This window comes from Musca domestica, unplaced genomic scaffold (genome assembly GCF_030504385.1).
Source record: "Musca domestica strain aabys unplaced genomic scaffold, Musca_domestica.polishedcontigs.V.1.1 31, whole genome shotgun sequence".
Taxonomy (NCBI): domain Eukaryota; kingdom Metazoa; phylum Arthropoda; class Insecta; order Diptera; family Muscidae; genus Musca; species Musca domestica.
In genome coordinates, this window is record NW_026712309.1 from 10,098,229 (window position 1) to 10,115,957 (window position 17,729).

Below are 17,729 nucleotides of genomic sequence, written 5' to 3' on the forward strand. Positions count from 1 at the left end.
GGTTTGAAAGGGAAGTACAGAATCTGAATTTGAAAATAAATCCTTAAACAGATGGAATGTAGCTATTAGTGGCTAGCATGATGGCATTAAGAATTTTAGAGACCTTGTTCTGAAAATATCTGATTTTTGTGGCTTTGAAATTTGTGAGTCCCAAATAGAACCCTTACATAAATGTTCTTCGGAATTGGATGACAAAACGGAAAATATTTGAGACTAACTAGTCTGGCCCGCCAACTCCAATTCTTGGGAAGACATGATACACGCCACATAGAAATATTTTGTGTGTTTTTTTCCAGATTTATAATATAAACGCTAACGCTTTAGGTAAAACAATGTATTTTGTAGCGTAAACTAACAAATCACTCGGTTTACCAACACTTCAACTATCCACGTGCAGCCGACCATAAGAAAAGCAGCAACACACCAAATATAGCCCGCATACACGAAGAGTTTGTCCTTGAGATTTATTAAATGTCATAGCAAATGTCAAGCGTACGGGAAACTGCAATCTTTTAAAATTGGACGGCATTTTTATTGCTATAAAATAATTCGAAGTAGCAATACAGCCTCAATCAAATTGTTGTGTAGTTTGCTTACTCTTAGTCTAGTATCATTGCAAAGCAGTTGCTGTTGTTGTAGCAGTAGTACATGTATGTGTTTGTGTTCTGCTAATCTGGTTCCAGCTCCAGGTTTAGAAATTCGGCTACTTTAACGGGCTGTAGCCAGAGATCTTCTGGAGTGAGTTGGGTAGGTTTGGCTGAGCAATTAAAAAGGTGTAGCGTATTGTGCGGGCTTGTATCGCACGCCGGGCAGGCGTCACGCACATCTTCATCAATTCGTGCCCAATACGAATTGAGACGACTACACCATCCTGAACGTAATTGCGCCAAAACTACCCTGGTTTGTCTAGGCAGCTGACGTTCTTCGGCTGCAATGGATGGGGGGTGGACTCCGAGGACGGCATTCACTTTATAACTGCTAATAGCATCCGCGACTGCATCCTCCATATGATGGTTGGGATGACTCTCACGGTAACACCCAAGCAGGTACTGCAACGAAAGCATATGATTATGCTGACGTAAGGGAAGGACTTTCGCCTCCTCATGTAGATGGTCCACTGGTGTCATAAGGAGGCACCCTGTCGCAGTTCTCAGGGCAGCGTTCTGGCAGGTCTGGATATGCTTCCACTGCGTAGCACTAGTATTCGCAGACCACACTGGAGCCGCATAGCTGACCACAGACCGACCTATCGCGTTATAAGAGGTCAACAAGGTTTCTTTGTCCGCACCCCAAGAGCTGCCGGCTAGCGCCTTGAGGACCTTGTTCCTACTTTTCATCTTGTCGCAGATAGCTGTGGCTTGCGCGGACGACTTGAACATGCTGTCGAACGTTACCCCAAGAATCTTGGGGTAGTTCGTGGTCGGTATTAGATTCCCCTCGACCTGAACATTCAGCTGTGTTCTCATCTCCGCAGACCATGTGGTAAAGAGTGTGGCCGTTGATTTCGTGGCGGATATTTTCATATTCCTCGCGTGGAAGTATGCGGCAAGCTCCGCGAGATAGGGGTTCAACCTTTCGCATATGTCATCGACCACTGGACCCGACGCCATGATCGTACAATCATCCGCATACGTTACGATCTCAATGCCGTCTGGAGGGCGAGGAATTCCGGAAAGGTAGAGGTTAAACAGTTCCGGAGATATCACCCCGCCTTGGGGAACTCCCTGTTTCACTCTACGGGCTTTGGACTTCTTGTTCCGGAATTCCACGTAAGACTGGCGTCCACACATATAGTTGATTATCCAACGTTTCAAACTTGGCCGGAGGGTAGTTCTCTGTACGTCCTCAAACAGTGTGGCATGATTGGTCAAGGGCTACCAACACTGTTCTGTCACACGGCCTGTTCTGGTTCAGTCCTCTACTAATATGTGTGGAAATGGCGTGTAATGCTGTTGTGGTACTATGGTGTGGACGGAATCTGTGCTGGTGGTTGGCAACTGTATAGCTTCCTCTAATGCTGGGGAGGAGTAAAGCCTCAAGAGTCTTTGCTACTGGCGACAAAAGCGAAATCGGCCTGTACGATTCGCCTTTACTGGCATCCTTGCCTGGCTTCAGTAGCGGGACCACCCGGCCCATTTTCCAGGTTTCGGGCACTATGTGGGTGGCTAGCGACAAATTCAGAACTTTCGTTAAGTACTCGACTCCCGGCGTATCCAGCTGCTTCAACATTACCATTGAGATTCCGTCCGGGCCCAACGCTTTGGATGACTTAGCGTTACGGATGACATTTGCAACATCACCCATCGTAAACTGTGGTGGTTCCTCACGAGATCATCACGCTCGTTTGCTAATCCCGCTGCCTCTGCTGGGAAGTTTGGTCTTATCTCGGGTATTCGACCAGCAGGTATATAGCGAGCGGCTGCAGCTCTGATGATGTTTCGGAAAATCCTTTCTGCTACCCGAACATCAGAAGGGTTGGGCAGTTCTCTGAAGCGGCGGTTGGTGAATTCTCTGAACTCTGGCCAGTGAGCTTTCCCATGATTAAGAAAGTGCGGCGTTCAGAGGTTATGAAATCGGGCGACCTGCTTATGGAGACGATTATCGGGAGATGGTCTGAGCCAAGAGAAATGACGGGTTGCCAAGTCACGTCATTTATCAGACCGGGTGACACTATGGTTAAGTCTGGCGAACTGTGACACTCTCCTCTTATTCGGGTGGGGGCATCCTCGTTAACCGTGCAGAATGTGGAGCAGTCAATCTGCTCTGCCAGCGCTGATACCATCTGGTCATTACCTAGGACGGAATGCCACAACTCATGGTGGGCATTAAAATCCCCTAGTACCAGGCGGTTATTGCCTACCAATAATGGGCTAATATCAGGCAAATAACGCGGTTCACAGCTATTAATCGGCGGGATATACACATTAAGCACCTCTACCTCGGCAGTTCCACACTTGACTGCTACCCCCATGTATGGGTCACTAGAGACTAGCTCAAGCGAGATAGGTCTGTACTGAACAGAATGGTGTAACAGGAACGCTAATCCCCCACCTCCACTTCTGGTGCGATCTTTCCTTAGTACGTTGTAACCATAACAACGTTGTAGGCTGCAATTTTCATTCAGCTTGGTTTCCTGCACCGCTGCGATCTTAATATTCCTCCGACTCATAAATTCCACTATCTCATCTATTTTGCCTCGAAGTCCGTTGCAATTGAATTGCAAGAATGATGCACAATCCGGAGTTGGAACAGCAACATGTGGCGTTAGGTGCTGCGGTGTTGGTTGCTGTTCTGGAGACTGCGGTGGAGTGCCATACTCCGACGACGTCTCTGACGAGGACGACGAAGAAGTGGACTCGCTGGGGACTACGTTACTGCAGCAAGTCGCAACATAATCCCTTTCGCTGTAGTCTCGCAAACGCCTTAGTCCGGAACAGTTCTTGAAGTACACCCACTCTCTGCATCCATTACATCGCACCGAGACAGATCTGTGGTGGATGACGTTCTGACAAACCGAGCAGAACCACGGTCCGGGGTTTTCCTCAATCCCGGCACGGACCAATAAAATCCGGAGCAAGCATTCCGGGATACGCTGCTCCCAATGCAGAAAAATAAACAAACACAAACATGTACATACTGGGTTGGCAGCCGCTGGCCGAAACTGGAATCTTGTTGTTTCGGGTCAATCCGGTATCGTAGAACCCGCTGCCGTGGGATTGATTGATTGATTGCAAAGCAGTGGTTGTTGTTGTTGTAGCAGTTTTACATGTTCTGTTGTTTTTCTGATTAATCCGGTTCTTCCTCAATGTCCAGGTTTAGGAATTCTGCTACCTTTATGGGCTGTAGCCATAGATCCTCTGGACGGAGTAGGGTAGGTTTGGCTGGACAATTAAACAAGTGTAGCGTGTTGTGCGGGCCTGTATCGCACGCTGGGCAGGCGTTCCGCACATCCTCATCAATTCGTGCCCAATACGAATTGAGACGGCTGCACCATCCTGAACGTAGTTGGGCCAAAACTACCCTGGTTTGCCTAGGCAGCCGACTCCGAGTATGGCATTCATACTGTACTCGGCATACTCCGAGTATGGCATTCATACTGTACTCGGCATACTCCGAGTATGGCATTCATACTGTAATTATTAACTACCTCTGCGGCTGCATCAGTATGAATGCTATTCAGACCCGCTTGATAAGCTTCATGATCTAGAGGCTCTCTCTTATATCGCTGGACCTCTCTCTCTAGATCGTGCAGGTCCTTCCTGACACGCCTGGGTGGGGGAGTTCTATCCACCATATGGTGGTTAGGTTGACTCCAACGATAACACCCGAAACTGCAACGAAAGCATATGATTATGCTGACGTAAGTGAAGAACCTTCGTCTCCTCATGTAAATAGTCCACAGGAGTCATGAGGAGGCACCCTGTTGCAGTTCTCAGGGCGGCATTCTGGCAGGTCTGAATACTTTTCCACTGCGTTGCACTTGTATTCGCCGACCACACTGGAGCCGCATAGCTAACCACAGACCGACCTATCGCTTTATAAGAGGTCAACAAGGTTTCCTTATTTGCACCCCAAGTGCTGCCGGCTAGCGCCTTGAGGACCTTGTTCCTATTTTTCATTTTATCGCAAATAGCTGTGACCCCAAGGATTTTGGGGTAGTTGGTGGTCGGAATTATATGCCCCTCGACCTGCACATTCAGCTGTGTTCTCATCTCCGCAGTCCATGTGGTAAATAGTGTGGCCTTCGATTTAGTGGCGGATATTCTCATATTCCTCGCGTGGAAGAAGGCGGCAAGCTCCGCGATATAGTTATTCACCCTGACACATATGTCATCAACTACAGGACCCGACGCCATGATCGTACAATCATCCGCATAAGTTACGATCTCGATGCCGTCTGGAGGGCGCGGAATTCCGGAAAGGTAGAGGTTAAACAGTTCCGGAGATATCACCCCACCTTGGGGAACTCCCTGTTTCACTCTACGAGGCTTGGACTTCTTATTCCGGAATTCCACGTACGACTGGCGTCCACACATATAGTTGACTATCCAACGTTTCAAACTTGGCCGGAGGGTAGTGTATATCCAAATCTAAACCGATTTCGATTAACTTGGCAAATTTATGTTCGTTCCAAATTCTGTTACACATTTCAAATTGAAAACTGTATCTCCAATCGATCAAAAGATATGTATGCATACAAAATCTAAATTGTTTTGGAGGTACCTCCGATTTTGATGCTATATCTCTAGTTCTAGGTGGAATTTCAAAAATTTATATAGCCTATGTTACTTTCATGCGATGTTGTAGTACATTTGGACATTTTCAGGAAAATAATAAGAATAAGAATATATTTATAGTTCATGTATTAAGAAAACTTTTGGTTAAAACCTGTAATTTCTAATGAAGCCATAGAAACGCCAGATTGCAATTTAAACAGAAGTGTTCGATCTAGAAGCTGAGGAGGTAGGTTTTTTTTGTATGTTGCACAGGACATGAGTCATAAACTTGTGTTTAGAGGAAGTTCTTGAGGTGTTGTTGAATATGTTTTTGTGAGTTTATTGTTAATAAGAGTGTTTTTCGATTGGTGTTGTTTATCTGCCTCACGATGACATAATGGCTTTGGAACGTGGAGTTTCTGACCTTGTGTTAATGTTTGTAGTCGTTTACCTGTGGTCCGTAATACAATGTCAACACATATTAGCGTTGCGCGCAATTCAACATCTCTGTTGGATTGTTAACATGTTCAAGTCACTGTTTCTCAATGTACCTTATTGTCGTTGCCGTCTATTTTATGAATATCATCAAATGTATAGAAGTTTTTGGAGCCGTCCATGGCCTTATGAGCTAAGTAATAGTTTATATTGAAAATAAAAAAATAAAGAATATGCAATTGACCCAGTTGACTCAGCAGCGATTTCGAATGCTTTAGCTTTATGCAACTTTAAAGAAATTTCGCAGTAGCAGGTGTTGCATTGTGGTCTTCAATGTTTACATACAATCGTTCTAATCAAAGGAAGTTTTATGATAATATTGAATTTGAATGATATTAGTGAAAGATTTAAATCTTCTAACATAGGTTATCATGTTTCCCTTAGAGACTTAGCACATAAGGCATATCTTTCGTTTTTAAGTTTTCAACAAAACATCATAACCTGTATAAAACGTAGAAAAAGTAAGTAAGCCATAAATTAAAAATTGCCCACATAATACATCCCATGTTGGTTGATAACGGTTTAGGTCGTAGTTTTGAAACTTCGCTGATCATAATGATGGTAGTTTCCCTGTGTATATCTTGCAAATCTGACAAAGTTACATTGGAGAGCTTAACACCTAAGGTTGGATTTTTGTTCCAAGAAAATATGAAATGAAATGTATTTTCTTTATTTCTTCATTTGACGCTTTTATTGAAGTCTTCATAGTACAAGAACTGAAGACCTGTGGTATGTTGTTGCAAAACAAGCAATCTTAAGACCGTTGTTATATTTATGTAGAAATTGCATTTACTGCTCATCGTTCTAGCTTAATTCCCCGTAACCAATCAGATGTCTACATAGAAAATGTATGGAGCGATTTCTTAGATGATAGATATGCTTTAATATTTATAATAAGCTTAATAGGTTTACGACTTTTTCGACGTGTGTATGATACGAAAAAGCATGTCATATACGGCACAATTTCTGACAGATCATCTATGATCATAGAGATGTTGAAATGTATTGATCATAAGGAATTGTTTGTTTATAAAACCACAAAAGAAGTGTGGTCAATTTTAAAAAAGAATTGTTTATGTGATGAGGAATGTGGATGTTGAGGTGTTAAATTTGTTTGTGTCTAATCAACGTACGGATGTCTTCGACATTTCTTGTGTTGCTGGGGAGCTTCTGTGGTTTTTCGTTTTGGGACCTTAGTTATGATGAAATTGTTAGTGCCTTTAATTAAGTTAAAGTTAGTAGATTATGGATTTATGTGTTTCATGACCTCCGAAAAGTTGACAAGATAGTGCTTATTCACAAATTTGGTGATTTTTGCGTTTTATTGTCACTAGATTTGATAAATGAATTTGACAGGAAGAATCATGCCAATTTAGCTACATAGTTTCTTATGTGAAAGAGTTTTTTGGTTATGCCTTTGATTGATTTATGAATTTACTATCAATGCTTTTCTTCTTTAAAAATGTTAAAATGCACACACTTTCTTTTCTTTTGGACCTTTTTACGTTCTCTAGATCGGTGGGAACCCGCAAACCCTTATACCACGCATGACTTCTCGGTTGGAAAAATCTTCCTACATAATTCTTCTTTAAAATACTACAAGCGTAAATTATATGCTCATTTCAATCTAAATATTATTTACAATTTTCATGGATTCTTATGCTAATTGTTGTTGTATTACTCTTGCATGGCTGATTCATCTAATTATCCCATAAATTGTTATTTTTGCTCATTTTCATTTGTTAATTTGTTGTAATGCTTAATTTTATTTAAGATTAGGAAAATAATATATAAATTAAAATTAGTGCATAGTTGTTTCTGGAAACGTCCATGGCCCCATGGGCTAGGTAACAACAGAAAAAATAGTAAATTGTTTGTGAGTTTAAAATCATGGCATATCTAACATAATTCTCAAGTATAGTTCAGACACATTACAATTCCCTTTAGTCACTTTCCCACTTTTTGGAAAAAGTCTTACATACAGGGTTGCCCATATTCGACGGACCCATCTGGCAATGCCATAACTTTTGACAGAGATGTCACATCGCTTTATGATATACCGCGTTCGAAGCGTCAGTATCCTAACAACTTATAAGGATACGAATCTTTAATTTCGCAGGATGTACTGCAATAGGTTATGGCAAAAAAATCTGCGAATCATTCAGCAATATCTGTGCTGATTATAAATGTCAAGTGAAGATGAAGGGGGAATATAAGAGCAAGTTACAAACATCATTTCAATATGCACTCCTGAAGATATATACCATCTAACTTTATATATCTCCATGACTCACAGTTATGTAATTAAAGAAAGTCAGTCCGTCTCATTTAAAACTGTCCTTAATTACAAAAAAAAAACTATTTTTCGAAAATTTAATACCCTAATTTCCAGCGAACAGCCATAAAGATTTAGAATATGTAATTGATAAATTTTATGATATTTTAAATAGATTTAAACTGGAATGTGTTCCAACCACTAGAATTAAAAATTCAAATAAATATCCATGGATAACCTCTGAGTTATCAAGTTTAAAAAATTCTAAAAATAAGCTTTTTCGTAAATATAAAAAATTAGGCTTAACAATAGACTACACTAATTACTCTGTTGCTAGATCTAAATATACTTTAGAGTCTCGTAGATTGTATAATTTTTACCTAGACAAGATTAAAAATAATTTGAAATCCAATCCTAAATCTTTTTATGATTTTGTTAATTTAAAACAAAAAGTTTCCTTAAAGCCCTCAGTATTGAAAAATAACAATAAAGAATTTGTCACAACCTATTCCAGTACATCTTGCCAAATTAAAGATTCGTATCCTTATAAGTTATCACAGGCTGATCAAATTTGTATGCCTTTTCTACAACGTCAGAATGTGTCCAATAATCTGCGTAGTTTAAAATAGATTAAATGTCCAAGACCGGATGGCATACCTAATATAATTCTTAAATATTGTTCAGAAACATTGGCACTTCCGTTAACTATATTGTTTAATTATTCACTTAAATCGGTGGGAACCCGCAAACCCTTATACCACGCATGACTTCTCGGTTGGAAAAATCTTCCTACATAATTCTTCTTTAAAATACTACAAGCGTAAATTATATGCTCATTTCAATCTAAATATTATTTACAATTTTCATGGATTCTTATGCTAATTGTTGTTGTATTACTCTTGCATGGCTGATTCATCTAATTATCCCATAAATTGTTATTTTTGCTCATTTTCATTTGTTAATTTGTTGTAATGCTTAATTTTATTTAAGATTAGGAAAATAATATATAAATTAAAATTAGTGCATAGTTGTTTCTGGAAACGTCCATGGCCCCATGGGCTAGGTAACAACAGAAAAAATAGTAAATTGTTTGTGAGTTTAAAATCATGGCATATCTAACATAATTCTCAAGTATAGTTCAGACACATTACAATTCCCTTTAGTCACTTTCCCACTTTTTGGAAAAAGTCTTACATACAGGGTTGCCCATATTCGACGGACCCATCTGGCAATGCCATAACTTTTGACAGAGATGTCACATCGCTTTATGATATACCGCGTTCGAAGCGTCAGTCCAAGCAGATTTTTACCATGAACCAATACACGCCACGCGAGCGCTCTGAAATAGTTGAAATTTACATTCAACAGAAGAAGTCAATTGTGAAAACTCAACGTGCTTTTAAAAAATGTGAGAAGTGCGCCTTCTAAGAACACCATTAAGCGTTTATACGAAAAAATTTCGACTGGTAAGGCTCTTTCTAATCCGAAGAGGCCATATAAAAGTCGACCAAGGCGATCGGCCGAGAATATCGCTGCCGTACGAGCCAGTGTTGGGAGGTCCCCAAGAACATCACAAAAACGCCGTTCTCAGCAGTTGGCCATGGCGCGGTCCACTTTACAACGGATTATTCACATTGATTTGCATTTGTTCCCGTACAAAATTCAATTGACGCAAAGAATGTTGCCTGCGGACAAGCCTCGTCGTATTACCTTTCCACAAGTCCGGTAGTCTAATGAATGTCTCAAATTATAAAGGATTGCGATATTTGTGTCATTCCAAATTTATGGATTTAGGTAAATCATTGATAATTAAAGAAAGAGGACCGGTCCAAGGTGACTTCCTTGCGAAACACCCGATGGAACGTTAATCGATTTGGATATATACCCTTCAAACAAAACTAGTTGTAATATATCTTGTAAGTAAGATGATATCCATTTGACTAAGTTTGTGCTGAAACCCATATACTTTAATTTATATATTAGGAGTTCATGGTTAACCCTATCAAAATTTTTTGTAGTTGAAACTACGGAAACCATGCTGATATGGACACAATATAGATTAAATTTTCAGTGAAATTATGGCAGTAATTAGTTTTTATTTTTGGCATGACACTTAATTTTGCAATTCCTTTATAATTTGACACATTTGTAAGACTATAATATAAGATTTTTCTAGAAAGTAGGAAAGTGGCCAAATTAAAGTGAATAATTAAACAGTATAGCTAAAGAGAGTGCTAATGTTTCTGAACAATATTTAAGAATTATATTAGGTATGCCATCCGGGCATGGACATTTAATCGATTTTAAACTACGCAAACTATTGGATGCCTCTTGACGTTGTAGAAAAGGCATACAAATTTGATCAACCTCTAACAACTTATAAGGATACGAATCTTTAATTTCGCAGGATGTACTGCAATAGGTTATGGCAAAAAAATCTGCGAATCATTCAGCAATATCTGTGCTGATTATAAATGTCAAGTGAAGATGAAGGGGGAATATAAGAGCAAGTTACAAACATCATTTCAATATGCACTCCTGAAGATATATACCATCTAACTTTATATATCTCCATGACTCACAGTTATGTAATTAAAGAAAGTCAGTCCGTCTCATTTAAAACTGTCCTTAATTACAAAAAAAAAACTATTTTTCGAAAATTTAATACCCTAATTTCCAGCGAACAGCCATAAAGATTTAGAATATGTAATTGATAAATTTTATGATATTTTAAATAGATTTAAACTGGAATGTGTTCCAACCACTAGAATTAAAAATTCAAATAAATATCCATGGATAACCTCTGAGTTATCAAGTTTAAAAAATTCTAAAAATAAGCTTTTTCGTAAATATAAAAAATTAGGCTTAACAATAGACTACACTAATTACTCTGTTGCTAGATCTAAATATACTTTAGAGTCTCGTAGATTGTATAATTTTTACCTAGACAAGATTAAAAATAATTTGAAATCCAATCCTAAATCTTTTTATGATTTTGTTAATTTAAAACAAAAAGTTTCCTTAAAGCCCTCAGTATTGAAAAATAACAATAAAGAATTTGTCACAACCTATTCCAGTACATCTTGCCAAATTAAAGATTCGTATCCTTATAAGTTATCACAGGCTGATCAAATTTGTATGCCTTTTCTACAACGTCAGAATGTGTCCAATAATCTGCGTAGTTTAAAATAGATTAAATGTCCAAGACCGGATGGCATACCTAATATAATTCTTAAATATTGTTCAGAAACATTGGCACTTCCGTTAACTATATTGTTTAATTATTCACTTAAATTTGGTCACTTTCCTACTTTCTGGAAAAAATCTTATATTATACCTTTACATAAGTCTGGTAGTCTTACTAATGTGTCAAATTATAGAGAAATTGCAAAATTAAGTGCCATATCAAAATTGTTTGAAAAATTAATTACTGCAGTAATTTCACAGAAAATTCAATCTATATTGAGTCCATATCAGCATGGTTTTCGTAGTGGTCTTTCAACTACAACAAATCTTATACAATTTACGTCAACAGTAATAAAAGGATTTGTTCAGCGTAAACAAACTGATACAATTTATACTGATTTTAGTAAAGCTTTTGATAGGGTTAACCATGAACTCCTAATATATAAATTAAATTATATGGGTTTCAACACAAACTTAGTCAAATGGATATCATCTTACTTAAAAGATAGATCACAACTAGTTTTGTTTGAAGGGTATCTATCCAAAACGATTAACGTTCCATCGGGTGTTCCGCAAGGAAGTCACCTTGGACCGGTCCTCTTTCTTTTATTTATCAACGATTTACCTAATTCCATAAATTACTCGAAATTGTTAATGTACGCAGATGATGTTAAATTATTCATTTCCCATAATTGTGATAAACGAGCTAGTTTACTTCAAAACGATTTAGATAGCCTTTTTAAATGATGCAGTTTAAATTGTATGGAGTTAAATTTAAGCAAATGTAAGCATATGTGCTTCTCCAGATCTTCTTCTCTGATATTACAATATAATATTGACGGTCATTCATTATCAACTGTAGATTCATTTGTCGATCTAGGCCTCTTGATGGATCCAAAATTAAATTTTAATAGCCATGTAATAACAATGGTAAATAAAGCAAATGGTGTTTTAGGTTTTGTTAAACGGTGGGCTAAAGAATTTTCTGATCTATATATAACAAAACAGCTATTTACGTCTCTTGTTAGACTTATATTGGAATATGGTTCTGTTGTATGGGATCCTCAATATGCAATATACTAAGATAAAATAGAATCCGTGCAAAAACAATTTCTGCTATTTGCCTTACGAGGTTTACATTGGAATAGTGATTTTGTTTTGCCTTCTTATGCTAGCAGGCTAAAATTAATTAGATTGCCTACACTTAAAAGCAGACGTATTATGTTGAACTCCATGTTTGTACTAAAAATATTAAATGGTAATATACCTTCAGATTTCCTAATCTCATCTATTAGAATTAATGTTCCGTTTAGATCTAGTAGATACTACCAATTATTATATACTGATTTTCACCGCACGAATTATTCAATGGGCGAACCTCTTAGTAAAATGTGTGTTGACTTTAATTCTGTGTATTGTAATGTAGATTTTTGTATGAGTTTAGAAGTTATTAAATCTAGAATAATTTTATTTTTAAACAATTAACATACATATTTTATTATTTGACAAACTAGCTGATGAATTAGATTCTGTAGCTGGTTTTCAATTTCCTACTGAATTCCCATTATGATGCGGATCATGATGCGTACGCGATCCCTCCGTAAAGGGAGGACGCCCCCTCCGTCGGCAGGGGCGGGAATGTGAGGCGTGGGAAAGTTCGAAAAAAAAGCTTCGTACAAATGATGAACTCAATGATCCGAACCAAAAACCGTATTTCAAATTGAAATCAAAAATTAGTATTTCGTTCCTAAACATACAGATAGATTCATATAGCTTAATACATTTTTCTATAAATATATTAATGCTATAATATATAAAAATAGCGGCTTATACAACTAATTTTAACAAGCAGTTTGTTTGCGAATATTTACAAATATTACTGAAGCGAACCATGGTGTAAAGTTAGTGTGAACCGAACCAAATCAAATCGACAAATGGTTTGCTCCACTTACTTATATAACCTTGGCCATATACAAAATTGAATTGGTTTTAATTTGGTTTCTAATACCGCATAACACTTTTTGCAATAACTTGAAATGCAGTTTCATGTTTCAGAGTAGCGCCCGTATTCAGGATCCTCCATACTCTACGCTCTTCGCACTTTCTGCCTTAAATGTTGTGTTACGTCCATGGCTAGTCAATTAAACATTTGTCTGGTCAAGTAAACGCTTTTCATCGTATGTCCGAATTACTTAAATATATGTTTCGAAACTAAACGGAATTCACTTCAATTAATTCACGGATATACCTGTATCCACAAAATCTCACACATCTACCATAACCATAAAAGAACGTCACCACGAATAATACATAATATCAAAAATACTGATATCAAAATACTGAATTAAGGAAGCTACAGTTATGTGTGGGCTATAGTACGCATTACAAACTTCGAAATTCAAAACAATCCCGGTGAATAATGTCGTTAAAATAATAAAAAAACGAATATCGGGAGGTATCGTTATATGGGAGATATACGAAAACGTAGAACGAAATGGTCCATTTACGAACTTTACCTGCCTACTGACAAAGTTAATATACCCTCCATTAAGTGGTGGGTGGTATAAAAAACATGAAATATAGAGGCAATTGTATTGATATGTATGTTTTTCCATTCAAATATCTGAAAGATTCAATAAAAAATAAATATGTTTAAAAAGTTGAGCCTAAAGCCATCACTGATAAGTCATACCTGTAACAAAACCAGTAACGCCTCTTCATGAACATTTAGCCATAATCTGCTATTTCATATATTTAAACTTTGTTTATTTGTATAATTGCATTAATTTACTTTGTATTAAACAATCATTTTAAAAGTTGCATGTAGTAACTAATTTCTTTTTTAATAATAATCCTATTTGTATTTAATTGTGTTTGTGAAATTTAATAATTACCTTGGTGTTTTTTTAATTTTGCATTTTCACTCAGTTATTTAATGAAGCACAGAAACAGAACACACAATGAATACTTCAGGAAATGCGCCAATAAATTTTTTATTTACTGGTAGTTATTTGGAGTAGTTATAAAAATATTTATATTGCAGGATATGTATGTGTATTCCACGGTTTTGTTAGCAAGACTGACAACATGAAATGAGACACTGTCTTGCAATTCTTTACATTCTCGACTACCTGCTTACACCAGTCACACATGTCCTATAGAATACCGAGAATTGCAGACAGAAGGGCAGGTACCTAAAAATATTGGGAATGTCACAAATATTTACCTAGTTTTGTATACGTATATTAGGATGCGAATAATCATTTATGTACAGCCTATTCTGACGAAATAATTGTATATTCAACGTACAAATTACAAATAAATCCTTTGCGTACTATAATGTAATATGCACTTTTACGATTAACAATAAATATAACTTATTATACTTATTATATAACTTATGTCTTCCTGATGCACCTTTATTAGATTGCAGTTATCATTGTGCAGTAATTGAACAAATCAGAAATACGATACATTTACTTTAAAAATTTTTAAAATTTCTAACACCTACGTTCCTTCCACTTGGAATCAAATAACTGGAGCTGCAACGCGTTCAAAAGCTCGACTCCAAATTTGTATGTAACAAGGTTTCAATCGATACATCATAATAATGGTATCTACAAAATTTAAATGTTTTAAAGTATGCAGACTCATTTTCCAATGACTTATCTAAATAACACTACGATATTAAAAATGTTCAGCGGAGGCTGAACTTTCAGGAATTCATATTAAGTCTGTTTTATGTAAAATATTTTACCAAAGTGACGGGATCGTATGCTCAATAGAAGAGGAACCAAAGAATTGCATTAAACTAAAATTCTTTTGGAAATCCTTCTAAATCTTACAACCGCACATAAACATTTTCATCTCTATCCACTTGTTATGCTTTCGTTTTACATGATCGAAATAGTATAACCATGTAAGTTGGTTTTTTCTATTACAACAAAAACCCATAAACCCATATTACAACTCATAAGTTCGTGCTATGGAGTGGCAATAAAGTAAAAAAAAAACTGTGATACTAATTTTTAAGTAGTGTAGTTTATTATATGTTCTATGTAAACTCGTCTTAAAAATTATATTACGAATTCCCCAGAAGAAGTCGCCAAAACAGCGACGAAACGTCGGGAATAAAATACAAAATAAAATAATTTTGTTTTATATTGTATATGAAACCTAAGGTCAAGAAGCTAAAACACACAAACCATAGAAATAATCATTGGCCAAAAAATAACAACAAAAAAACCCTTTGTCGACCGTGCCTTGTCTATTAAAATAACAGTGTCAGGCTAAATTCCATTATTGTTGTTTTTATAAAAACATTTTTATACATAAGGTAAGAAATGAAGAAATCTTTTAACAAAAATTTGACAATAAACTTAGTAGTTTTTGTACTATTGTGATTTGAATTTCTTTGGATTTCAAATCACAATTATGTCTTTTGACAGGCGACATTACTGACTGCCAGTAATCGGAGCTGGTCTATCACCTTAAAAGACCCCAAATCGATTTAAGTAAACTATGGTCATGTTTCTAGTTTAGCATCAGTGCACCGACTATGCTCGAGCATGTCACTTGCCTCGCTGATAACTGGGTGCTTCAGCGAATAGCAGGCTTAGTTGCCAAGTCCTTGCCATTTTATTGAGCCTATTTCGTAGCACAGAGGACTGTGACAATAATAATAATGGATATTTCATTCAATTATGGATAATTGAACTTCTTAGGAACAAGCAACGAACTCGAACACGATTACGGACATGAATTTAATGTAGGTGGGGACTCTCTGTTGACATACCACGACGTTGTATGCGAAAGCATATATAGACAGTACGAACAGTTGTCTGGTTTTGGAAACGACTAGCCTCAAAAGGCAAGACGTTATCGAGGTTTGGATCTGGCGGATTATGCACCTACCTGTGTCCTTACCACCTACGTCGGGAAGCAAATTCTAAGAGGGGTTACACACGGTCAGTGAAATACCGTAAAAAGTTTAAAAGTTTGGCCAAGACCCCTCTCAAATTACGGAGAGGAAGAAAGTCCGAATCATGACATGAAAAGAATCGCCCGCAACTAAATAAGCGTTCTCTTGATCACGAAACTCTCATTCTACTTTCTAACCATGGGAAGAAGACTAACCCAAAGGTCTTCCGGAGTGAGTGGGGTAGGTTTGGTAGGGCAGTTAAAAAGGTACAGCGTATTATACGGGCACATGCCGGGCAAACTTTTCGCACATCTAAGTCAATTCGTTCTCAGTACATTGAAACAAGTACCCTGGATTGTCTAAGGAACCGAAGTTCTTCAATTGGAATGGATAGGGTATGGACTCCGAAGACGGCATTCATATATTATAATTGTTGATAGCATGTGTATGCATTAGTATAAGTGCCAATCAGACCTGCCTGATAGGCTTCTTAATCTAGAGACTCTCTTATAGCGTTGGACCTCCCTCTCTAGATTATTTATGTCCTTCCTGACACGCCTGGGTTGGGGAGTTTTATTCACCATATGATGGTTTGGATGACTCTCACGGTAACACCCAAGCAGGTACTGCAACGAAAGCATATGGTATGCTGACGTACGAGAAGTACCATTGCCTTCTCATGAAGACGGTTCACTGGTGTAATGAGAAGGCACCTTTTCGCAGTTTTAGGACGGCATTCTGGCAAGTCTAAATATTCTTTCACTGCGTAGCATTTATATTTGCTGACCACACTGGGGTCGCATAACTTACAAGGTCTCCTTGTCCTCACCCCAAGTGCTGCCGATAGGGCCTCGATGACTTAGTTCCTATATTTTAATTTAGTGCTGTGGCTCGCCCGGACGACTTGAACCTGCTGTCGAATGTGACCCCTAGGACTTTGGGGTAGTTCATCTCCGCAGACCATGTGTGAAAGAGTGTGGCCTTTGATTTAGTAGCTGAAATTTTCAAATTGCTCGTGCAGAAGTGGGAGGCAAGCTCCGCGAGATAGGTGTTCAACCTTACACATATGTCATTTCCGTATGTCAAGAAGTTTTGAACTACGAACTACTTGACATGCACATAATTGATAGGGACTTCTAGACCCGTAACAAAACACCTTTATGCAGTATTGTTGTCTATACTGACGGTTCAAAAATACGACTGTAGTGTATCCCCGGCTTGTGGTGGGTATCATCACAGATCACTGCAGCGTGAGAGCCATGACTTCAAAATGGAGCAGTGACGATATTAATTACTGTAGGATCTCCCAAGATGACGAAGAAGTAGAGACGGTCTAACATTTGCTCTGCCAGTGTCCGATTCCCATCAATTTGAGACACATGCTCGTCGGAGAGCAAATAACACACGATCTGCCTTCATTCTCTAACACAGAGCCTGCAATTGAAGAATTAGGCAGAAGATTTAAGGGGCTAAAGAAGATAAATATTTTAGTCGTGGTATACTATTAATTCTATTATTATTTTCCTAATCTTCTCTCTTTTTTCCAATTAATTTAGGATGAGGCAGCAGGTCCCCGAATGGAGCCGTTAACGTAAGACAAACGCGCATCCTTTAACCTAACCTAACCTGTCAAGAT

At 37.7% G+C, this 17,729-nt stretch overlaps 1 protein-coding gene across 4 annotated transcripts in view; it reads right to left on the reverse strand.

Annotated features, from left to right (window-relative positions):
* Positions 1-17,729, reverse strand: part of LOC101891022 (protein pangolin, isoforms A/H/I/S) — a 162,800-nt gene that overhangs the window by 122,576 nt on the left and 22,495 nt on the right. The window contains exon 1 of one of the 4 annotated variants that reach the window (XM_059124911.1): positions 14,067-14,178. The exons of the other annotated variants lie outside the window; for them this stretch is intronic. The gene's annotated coding sequence lies outside the window, so the exon portion shown is untranslated. Of the gene's footprint in view, positions 1-14,066; positions 14,179-17,729 lie in introns of those variants that run through there. 4 annotated transcript variants of the gene reach the window in all.